Source organism: Equus quagga, chromosome 4 (genome assembly GCF_021613505.1).
Source record: "Equus quagga isolate Etosha38 chromosome 4, UCLA_HA_Equagga_1.0, whole genome shotgun sequence".
NCBI classification, from domain to species: Eukaryota; Metazoa; Chordata; class Mammalia; order Perissodactyla; family Equidae; genus Equus; species Equus quagga.
Window position 1 is genome coordinate 47,838,773 of NC_060270.1, and position 10,874 is coordinate 47,849,646.

Sequence of the window (10,874 nt, forward strand, 5' to 3'; positions counted from 1 at the left end):
ACGGGGCGCCAGGACCGGCCCTCTGGGAAAGTTCGCGGGCACAGCCCGAGGCCCCACTTTCCGCCCAGAGTGACAGGCCCTTCCCACGCCGGCCGGCCCCCGCCCAGCCGCGGGGACCAGACAGTCCGCGCGGCCCCTCCCGGCCGCCTCGGGGCGCGGATTCCTCCCGCCCGCCCCACCCCCGGCCGGGGCGCCCCTCGGGGTGACCGACTGACCGGAGCTACGCTGGCCCGCACACCGGGTCGCCCGCTCCTTCCCGCCGCGCCCCGCTCCCCCGCCCGAGCTTCCAGCCGCCAGGCTCGCCGAGTCCGGCCGCGGCCGCCGGTTACCGCCCCCAGCCCGGGGGGAGCCCGGGGGGCAGGACGGGGAGGGAGGACGTGGCGCGCACCGAGGTGGCCAGCGGCGAGGCGGGGAGTGTCCCGGAGAGGCCCGGCCGGGGGCGGGGGGCCGGCGCAGCTCCCGGGGCTGCGGGCCCGGGACCCTCCCCGCCAGCATCCGCGGGTCGGAGGTCCCGGCCCGCCCCCGCCTGGCGCGGGGAGGCAGCCCCAACTTGCAGCCCCACTTCGCACGCCCGCCCTCCTCCCTCCACCATATGGAAATCTACAGCCTCAGAAAGTGACACGTCGAAGATTCCTCGGCCTCTCCGCCCGCCCTCCCCCTCCCGGGCAGCGTTCCTGCCGCGGAGATTCCGGGAGGGGGAGCGGATTCCTCGGACAAAATCTGCTGGGAAGGCTAGGGAGGGCGAGGGGGGGAGGGAGAGCCCGGAACCACTGCCCAGATTTTTTTTTCATCAAGAAGAATCTACCCGTTTCTTTCCCTCCTCCAAGCCCTGGCAAGCTGGGGGGACGGGCGGGGGACCGGAGCCCCGTGGGACGCGGCCCCAGAGCGGAGGCCGACCCCCTCCGGGCCCCGTGTTCCTGGGGTGCCCAGGCGAGCGCGGGGCGCCCCAGCACTCTGGCGCCAAGTTTTCCCCGGGAAGCCCGGCGCGCTCGGGACGGGAACGCACTCTGGCGGACTCGGCGTCCGGCCGGGGGCTTTCCAGCGCGCCGGGAGCCGGCGGCCAGCGCGCGGGGTCCCGGTCCCCTCCAGGCTCGCGTTCCTGCACACCTTACCTTCCCTCGGGCTGAAACGCGGGGCTCCGGGCGCGCCCCACACCGGGTCGCCCACGCCTTCCCTGCCGGCAGCCCCGAGGAGCCCTGCCGCCCCCTTCGCTGCTCCCGCCGCCGCTCGCCTCCACCTCCGCCGCCTCCGCCTTCTCCGGCCGCCGCCGCCGCCGCCGCCTCTCAAATAACTACCAGGAGGGTTTGATGGGGGATTCCGCCATGTCAATGATGTCGGGACCACATGGGGATTTGGGGCCCGCCCACTGCCGTAAACTGCCGAGTATAGCCGCCGCCACAATCTCAGAGTCGCTGGAGCCGTGGGAGCCTCCTTTGCCCCCCAGGCCTGCAGAACTACGCAGAAAGTGTTTTTGGTCCAGCCAGACTGAAGAAGTCTGAGGCTTAAGGGAACTAGCAACTTCTGGAAGGCGAGGGCTGCGTGTTCTGCAGAAGATCGCCCAACACCGATAGAAATGCAGTGTTTGCTGAGTAATAATCAGAGCTAAGACTCTGATATTTTTTCGTTTACACATATATTAACTTTTTTAAAACCCCCACAACCACCTTGTGAGCTATTTTGTCGCTCCCTTCTCTATTTCCCGCAACACTCTGTTCATATGGCTCACCTAGCGTGAACAGGTTTTTATTACACCAAAGTGAAAATGTTTATTTCCTTTTTTCTGGACCCAGTGTGCGCTCACAGGGGCAGAACTGTTCCTTACTCACATCTGTATTTCTGTATGTGGCAAACATAGCCCAATGCATAGGCCACAATAGGACTCATTAGGTAACTGTTGAGTTTGTATTAATTAAATCAAACGTAATGTACCTCTTATACAAAATGGTTCACCCCCTGCATCCTATCCCACCCCTCAAATAATCCAGAAGACAAGAGAGTAGAAGTTATCCCAGAGAGGCCGTGTCCCTCCTTGGCTTCCCAGGTCTCCTAAATAATTACATTCAGCCTCAACTATTAGGCTACAATGCAGTACTCGGCAGTGACCAGAGGCAATGTGGTACTTTAATTGACCTAAAAAACAACCACCACTGATTAGATAAAGTGAATGTACACAGTACGGTAGTAAAGCCTGAAGAACACAAAAGAATACTGAGAAATAGCTCCTTTCCTTGTGGAGCTTAACAATTCTTTTTCGGAAATGGGGGGAGAATGGTGAATCCAGGCAACTGGGGCTCTCCCTCCTAACTGGCTTCTTCCTCCAAATGTCCCCAAAGGGTCTCTTGAAGCCATCTTTCTAAAACCTGGTTCCAATCCCAAGTCATAGTCTTGCATGGGAAGGGAAAAAAAAAAAAAGCAGTGGTTCTCCAGCTCCTGCCTCAGCTTCTCCAGCTTCCCCCTGAGCCATGCCCTCCGCCTGAGCTGAACTCTCCTGACTTCCCAGCACACCTCTGTCCCTTTGTATGTGCTTCCACTGTGTCTGGAGCACACTTCTTCCCCTACCATATCTTAAGATATTTACTCATCTTTGAGCTCCAGCTAACATCACTCCCTCTGTCTCTACAATCTCATATCTCTTTTCCTCACAATCTCATGTCTTTTCAGTTCTTCTCATATTGCTCTGAAGTTATTGTTTCTCTCTTTGACTTCACTGGGTCTTGTTCATTTCTGTATCCCCAGCATCAGCCTGGCATCGTGCTTTGAATATGGTACCCTCTTATAAATGTTTGTTGAATAAACTACTTGGAAAGTATGTGGAAGAATCTGAATGACTAGACAAATGGGCCAACTTCAGAGGGTAGAAGTTTAAATTCAAGTGTTGAAGGTCAGGCTTGTCAAAGGAGATAAAAGTAGGCAAGAGAAATTCAGAAACCAGAATTATTTCTGCCTATCTCTTCCACTACACTGAATTTGTTCTAATTAGGAAGAATCAGTGTATACGAAATACCTTAAAATTTACAATGTGTGTTCATATATAGGATTTCAATGTTCCATTTGTCTTCTTTTCCTAACACAGAATACCAGTTTGGGCACAGAATAGAAACCCCATAAATGCTTGCAAAATGAGAGGAACTATGGTGTAGTGGAAAAAGCATGGAAATTATAATCAGACAAAAGCCAGTGACGTTGAGCAAGTTATTAAAGTTCTGTAAGCCTGGGTTTTCTTAGTTATTAAATGGTGAAATCGCCTTCCTGCTAAGGTGGTTTTGAGGATTAAAACCTCCAGCACCTGCTACTAAAGAAATAAATATTGGTTCCTCCTTGAATGAATGAATGAGTGAATTAATGAAGGTTTCTTTCCTGGAGGGAATTAACAGGACGAAAAACTTGGAAACTTCAAGGAAAAAGATGAGACTTTTGAGAGGGCTGTCAACCATACATTGAGGGATTTAAATTTAATACAATGAGAAAACACTGTGGGATTATGAAATGATTGAAATAGGTTTCAAGGTTGATTATTCTGGCAGCAGGATATAGAACAAGGCTTATGTCAGAGAGGCATGCTCTGAACCTACATGAGAGACGATGAAGACTTACACCAGAGCGATGGTTCTCGAAATGGGAGGGAGGGCCTCAACCCGAGGCAATGAGTATTAGTAGCTGGTGTTGACAACCCAAGTCACCTGCCACCTGAGGTCCCAAATTATGGAGCCATAGTTATAACATAGAATTTGCTCCAAAAGCAGCTTAAGATTTACTCAAATACAACAATTAACATCCAAAGGAAGATCTCTAGAAGTTAGGATCTATAACAAAATATACAAACTTATAAACCCTTCTATCACCCATGCAATGTAGGCTGAGTTGTATAAGTAAAAAAAATTCAAAGTCATACTTCCTGATGTCAGATAACTTACTTTATAACAAAAGAAATGCAATTTAATACATAAGAAAGCATAAGTTTTGAAACTAGCATTGAAAAGATCTCAAGCCATTATACCTCTGAACACTTCTCTAAGTCTCAAATTTTTAATTTGAACCTCTTTCTCAAAGATCACTATGGCTGGTAATGCATAATATCTAGAAGACCCAGGCAGGTTCTCAGTCTCAGTATCCTTTCTCTGCCTGTGGCTTGGGTTGCTGGATTCTCCCAGGCAGGCTCAGTCTTGCCTCTAATCTTGAAACCCAATCTTGACCTTAGATAGAGGGCATTAACTCTTTGCATCTACTTCTTGTTCTAATGTCCTGAGCCAGATCTGATACCAGCTTCAATATGAACATTGATGAGAAGCCAATTAATCCTGTTTTGAAGAGTGTTCAGAATTTACTAGAGTACAGACTGGAGTAAAGGATAGCCGGCTCCGTCAATAATACAATCTAAGAGCAACATTGCAACCTCAGTTAAACCCATTTCTCTAGAACAGTTTAACAAGTCAAATTTGTAGTTTCAAATTCTTTACTATTGTTCAAGGTAAGACCAGGGCAGATTGTAGCCCAATATTTTCTTTTTTAAGTCGTTCCAAACAAGCGTATCTGTCCCACAGTTATCAGAAGTATTCAGGTAGAAGCCGAAAGACTAGCAGGGCTCATAAAATGACAGGGTTGATAGGGAGCTAAAGGTTTTTGGCCTGCTCTCCCTCCCAAAGCAGAATCTTTGCACCCATGTCCATGACAGCTACGTACCCAGCCCCAGCCTGACCGCCACCAGGAAAACAGAAAACGCTTCTTGCCAAGACAGCCTTTTATCAACAATTCTAGATGTAACCAAGTCTTCTGAAGTCTGCCTCCTTGCAACTTCCCGCACCAGTCCTGTTTCTGCCCTCTGGAGGCAGACAAAATAACAACAGTCACCTCCCACGGGACTTCCCTTCCAATGAACTGACCACACCTGTCATATGCTCCATCAAGATTCTCTTTTCCTGGATAAAGGTCTCTGACATGCTGACCTCTTCATCTCATCACATGGCTTCCAGATCTCTCTCCATCCTGTTCTTCCGCCACCTCTGGGAGCCTAGTTGTTCAATGTCTCTGAAAGTTGGGTATCCAGATTCTGTTCATATTTCAGGCATGATCAGAACACAACCGCAGGGTGGTACCCTTTCCTACTTCAGTTTGGACAAAACATTTGTGTCGTTACAGTGTAATATTGTCCTTGTTTTCCTAGCAGCCTCCTCATCCTACTAACTCACGCTTCTTCTTCCATGAAAAGTTGTCAAACTGGGCCTACATGAGGAATGCAATTGACTTTAATTAATGTTAATTGGCTAAATATTTAATTTTATTAAATTGCATTTGTCAGTTTCCTTCTCACGTGCCAGCCTACCTAGGACTTTTTGGACATCGAGTCTGTCATCAAACTACCTTTCCCACTTTTGTGACATTGATAAGTATGGCACGCGTGCTTTCCATATTGCATCCAAGTCACTAATAAAAATGCGAAACAGAACAAGACCCAGGTCTACTGATAGTAATTTTTCTCCAAGTGGGGGCAAATTTGAGGCAGTTATTTAAAAGCCTGTGACTCTGTCCATCGCACTGACTTACCCTGAACTGCGCCACCATAGGGAGCAGCTGGGGTCTGACTTTCTTCAAAGGTGTCACTACTCAGCCCCACTCTCACAACTGATTTACTCCTATGGTCATTTTCTCTTCCTAAGAGGTCAAGACCTCGTATGGTACCTGGGTCTCTTCACAGCAAGTGTGCGAATATTGTCTTCCTCAATCAAATTCAAAATTTGCCTGAGATAGAAATACACGTATAGATAGATAGATGTATATAGAGATAGATAGATATGTATGTCCTTCGCAGAGAAATGAAGCAAAGAAATGTCTTTAACTCAGACTACATGCCTCAGATACAAACCATTTTAGTCAAGAGAAGAATCTGAGATTTGACCAGAAAGCAATGAGTTGAAAACAGAGTAAACTTACTACAGAGGCCATTGGGCCCGTTCTGTTTGTGAAGGGTCGGATATCATATTTGAAGCCTTTTCTCATCTTTCATGTAATTTCCACAATATTTCTTTTAGTTCTTGGAAGCATACCCTTTGGTATGTCACATGTGATGTGTGTATCTCAGACCTCGTTAGCCAGGGGGTTAAATTTTGGTCACGTTAACATTAATAAACACCCTTTCTCTGACTCTGGCAGCCAGCATTACTGTAGGACTTCTCACTCTCCTTGTACTCTTCCCAGTACTTTCTAGAAGTTTCATGTGAATTTTTGAGCAAGTTTTTTTAGTTTGCTTCAGTAACTTGTTAACCCAGCCAGAGTAGCTAATCTGGCACCTCCCTCTGTGCTGAGCCTCCTGCTGTTGGTCAAACTGTGGAGAGGGGCCAGCCTGGTGGCACAGCGGTTAAGTTCGCACGTTCCACTTCGGCGGCCCGGGGTTCGCTGGTTCGGATCCCGGGTGCAGACATGGCACCACTTGGCATGCCATGCTGTGGTAGGCATCCCACATATAAAGCAGAGAAAGATGGGCATGGATGTTAGCTCAGGCCCAGGCTTCCTCAGCAAAAAGAGGAGGATTGGCAGCAGTTAGCTCAGGGCTAATCTTCCTCAAAATAAAATAAAAATTAAAAAATTAAAAATAAATAAAAAATAAAAAAACCGTGGAGAGCCTACCTGGCCACCCCATGAGGCCAGAACCACCCTTGAACACACTCACTTCTCCCTCTCTCTGGACAAACTCTTCTATACTGATCACCAAATAAAGAGTGCTTGCCTCCCAATATCTAGTGGTCTTTACATCATACCCTCTGTTTCCATGAATTTGGCTTTTTTAGGTTTCACATATAAGTGATAGCATACAGTATTTGTTTTTCTCTGTGTGCTTTATCTCACTTAGCATAATGCCCTCAAGGGCCATCCATGTTGTCACAAATGGCAGGATTTCCTTCTTTCTCATAATATCCCATCTTATCTATATACCACCTCTTCTTCATCCATTCATCTGTAGACAGACAGATTGTTTCCATATCTTGGCTATCGTGATGCTGCAATGAATATGGGAGTGCAAATATCTCTTCGAGATCCTGATTTCACTTTCTTTGGATATATACCCAAAAGTGGAATTGCTGGATCCTATGATAGTTCTATTTTTGATTTTTTGAGGAACCTCCATACTCTTTTCCATAGTGGCTGCACCAATTTACATTATCACCAACAGGGCACAAAGGGTTCCCTTTTCTCTACCCCCTGGCCAATACTTATCTCTTGTCTTTTCAATAACAGCCATTCTAACAGGTGTGAAGTGGTATCTCATTATGGTTTTGATTTGCATTTCCCTGATGATTAATGACGTTGAGCACCTTTTCATGTACCTATTGGCCGTCTGTATGTCTTCTTTGGAAAAATATCTGTTCAGTTCTTCTACCCATTTTTTAATCAAATTATTTGGTTTTTTTGCTACTGAGTTGTATGAGTCTTTTACATCTTTTGGATATTAATCCCCTATTAGATACATGGTTTGCAAATATTTTCTCCCATTCCAGAGGTTGCTTTGTCATTTTGTTGATTGTTTCTTTTGCTGTGCAAAAGGTTTTTAGGTTGTTGTAGTCCCACTTATTAATTTCCGCTTTTGTTGCTTCTGCTTTTGGTGTCATACCCAAAAAATCATTGCTAAGACCAATGTCAAGGAGCTTTTTCCTGTGTTTACTTCTAGGAGTTTTACAGTTTGAGGTCTTATGTTTAAGTCTTTAATCCATTTAGAGTTAATTTTTGTGAGTGGTGTAACATAGGAGTCCAATTTTATTCTGCTGCCTGTGATTATCCAATTTTTCTAACACCGTTTATTGAAGAGACTATTCTTTCCCCATTGAGTGTTCTTGGTTCCCTTGTCAAATGTTAGTTAACCATATATGTAAAGGTTTATTTCTCGGCTCTCGATTCTGTTCCCTTGGTCTATGTGTCTATATTTATGCCAGTACCATACTGTTTTGATTACTACAGCTTTGTAATATGGTTTTAAATCAGGAAGTGTGATGTCTCCAGGTTTGTCCTTCTTTCTCAAGATTGCTTTGGCTATTCAGTTTCTTTTGTGGTTTCTTTTTTTTTTTTTAAGGAAGATTAGCCCTGAGCTAACTGCTGCCAATCCTCCTCTTTTTGCTGAGGAAGACTGGCCCTGAGCTAACATCTGTGCCCGTCTTCCTCTACTTTATATGTGGGACACCTGCCACTGCATGGCTTGACAAGCAGTGCATAAGTCCACACCTGGGATCCGAACTGGTGAATCCCAGGTCACTGAATGAGAACATGAGAACTTAACCGCTGTGCCACCAGGCTGGCCCCTCTTCTGCAGTTTCATTTGAAATTTAGGATTGTTTTTTCTACTTCTCTGAAAAATGCCGCTGGAATTTTGATAGAGATTGCAGTGAATATGTAGATTCCTTTGGGTTGTATGGACCTTTTAACAATGCTAGTCCTTTGAATCTACGAACAAGAGGTATCTTTCCATTTACTTGTGCTTTCTTCAATTTTTTTCATCAATCATGTAGTTTTCTGTGGACAGATCTTTCACCTCCTTAGTTAAATTTATTTCTATGTATTTTATTGTTTTTGATGCTATCTGAATGAGATTGTTTTCTTTATTTCTTTTTCAGATGTTTTGCTGTTATTGATAGAAACACAACTGATTTCTATATGTTAATTTTGTATCCTGCAATTTACCAAATTTGTTGATTAGTTCTAACAGTGTTTTGGTGATCTTTAGGTTTTCCATGTATAAGATCATGTTATCTGCAACAGAGACAACTTTCTTCTTCCTTTCCAATTTAGATGACCTTTATTTCTTTTTCTGGCGTAATTGCTCTGGCTAGGCCTTGCAGTACTACATTGAATAGGCCTGGTGGGAGGAGACACCCTTGTCTTGTTCCTGATCTTAGAGGAAAAGCTTTCAACCTTGCATCGAGTGTAATGTTAGCTATGGGCTTGTCCCTATGACCTTTACTATGTTGAGTTATGTTTCTTCTATACACACTTTGTTGAGAATTTCCATCATAAAAGATGTTGAATTTTGTCAAATCCTTTTTCTGCTTCTATTGAGATAATCATTTGATTTTTATCTTTCGTTCTATGAATGTGGTCTATCACACTTATTGATTTACCTGTGTTAAACCATCATTGCATCCCAGGGATAAATCCCACTTGATCATGGTGTATGATCCTTTTCATGTGCTCTTGAATTCAGTTTTCTAACATTTTGTTAAGAATTTTTGCATCTATATTCATCAGGGATGTTGGCCTGTAGTTTTCTTTTCTTGTAGAGTCTTCACCTGGCTTGGGTATCAGGGTAATAGTGGCCTCACAAAATTTTAGGAGTGTCCCCTCCTTTTCAATTTTTTGGAAGAGTTTGAGAAGGATTGGCCTTAATTTTCCTAACATGTTCAGCCGAATTCACCAGGGAAACCAACTGCTCCTGGGCTTTTCTTTGTTGGAGATTTTTGATTACTGATTCAAACTCTTTACTTGTTATTTGTCTGTTCAGATTTTCTATTTCTTCCTTGATTCAATCTTAGTAGGTTGTATAATTCTAGGAATTTATCCATTTCTTCTAGGTTACCCAATTTCTTGGCACATAGTTGTTCATAATAGCCTCCTATGATCCTTTGTATTTCTGTAGTATCAGTTGTAATGTCTTCTCCTTCATTTCTGATTTTATTTGAGTCTTCTCTCTTTTTTCTGTAGTCTAACTAAAGGTTTGTTAATTTTGTTTATCTTTTCAAAAAACCAGCTCTCAGTTTCATTGATCTTTTCTATTGTTTTTCTGATCTCTGTTTCATTTATTTCTGCTCTGATGTTTGTTATTTCCTTCCTTCTGCTAACTGTGGGCTTAGTTTGTTCTTCTTTTTCTAAGACCTGATTTACTTCTATATATGGTTGCTCTGCCTGGTATATTGACCCTGAATGGGAAGGAGGAATAGATTTGAAGTAGGGAGGCCCACCAGAATGGATTAGGTGAGAGATGATGGGGGCATGGACTAGAGTGGTGGCAGTAAAGATGACAAAAACTCACTAATTTGTTATTGGAGGTGAGAGAAAATTTGGAGTAACATAATGTGTGTAAAAATAGCTTTTTCAATTTTTACTTGCAGCTCCTCTGTGTCCTTAGAACACAGACACAAACTCCTGAGGGCTACCTAGGGGAAGAATCCAAGTCACAGCCATGGCATGCTCATAGTCCACCTCCCCTCCTGTCCCATCTAGGGACGGAGGCAGTGTTACTAAACTGACTCCTGTCACAACTTGCTTCACGAGGCATAAGATCTTTCCCAGAGTCCCCAAGGACGTGCACAGCAACTCACCAGAGGTGCTCAGACACAACTCCAACCTTGGACTCATGTCTACACTCCAAACAAATATCTCTGGAATGAGCAAATTAGTTACCATAGGAGTTACAGCTCATGTTCCGCCCTCAGTTGGAGGTAACATTAAGTAAAAGCTGGTGCTATGAAACGTATCTAACGGAAAGAACACTGGTGAACATCCGGGTTCTTGACTGTGGCTTTGACAGGCTATGTAATTTCAGGAAAATAAGTTTATTTCTCTGGGTTTCAGGCTTGTTATCTGATATATCTATAGAACAAGACGACGTTTTACCTCTCATGTTCTGGGATTCTATGGATGAATTAACTAGTAAAACATTTTGAAAGACCAAACGCATCCTTACCTTGCCCATAAAGATATCATAATATTTGTATCTAGACTGCTCTGCTAGTTTAGTAATCACATCAATAACATCAACCCAATATATTTTCTTCGCATGAGCTTATGTAGCTACTAGTGGTTCATTCTCGTTCCTTCTCACTGTCCAATTGCACACTGTTTAACAGTTGTAGAGGTGTAGAGGGGATCGCTGCCCTGTTTGGTCAGTGAGACTA

At 44.7% G+C, this 10,874-nt stretch overlaps 1 protein-coding gene across 6 annotated transcripts in view; it reads right to left on the reverse strand.

The window, feature by feature from the left end:
- Positions 1-1,278, reverse strand: part of FNDC3B (fibronectin type III domain containing 3B) — a 331,748-nt gene extending 330,470 nt beyond the window's left edge. For 4 of the 6 annotated variants that reach the window (XM_046658125.1, XM_046658127.1, XM_046658123.1 and 1 more), the window contains exon 1: positions 1,113-1,277. The gene's annotated coding sequence lies outside the window, so the exon portion shown is untranslated. Of the gene's footprint in view, positions 1-215; positions 343-1,112 lie in introns of those variants that run through there. The other 2 variants (XM_046658126.1, XM_046658124.1) reach the window with 2 other exon arrangements.
- Between the last annotated feature and the right edge of the window lie 9,596 nt (positions 1,279-10,874).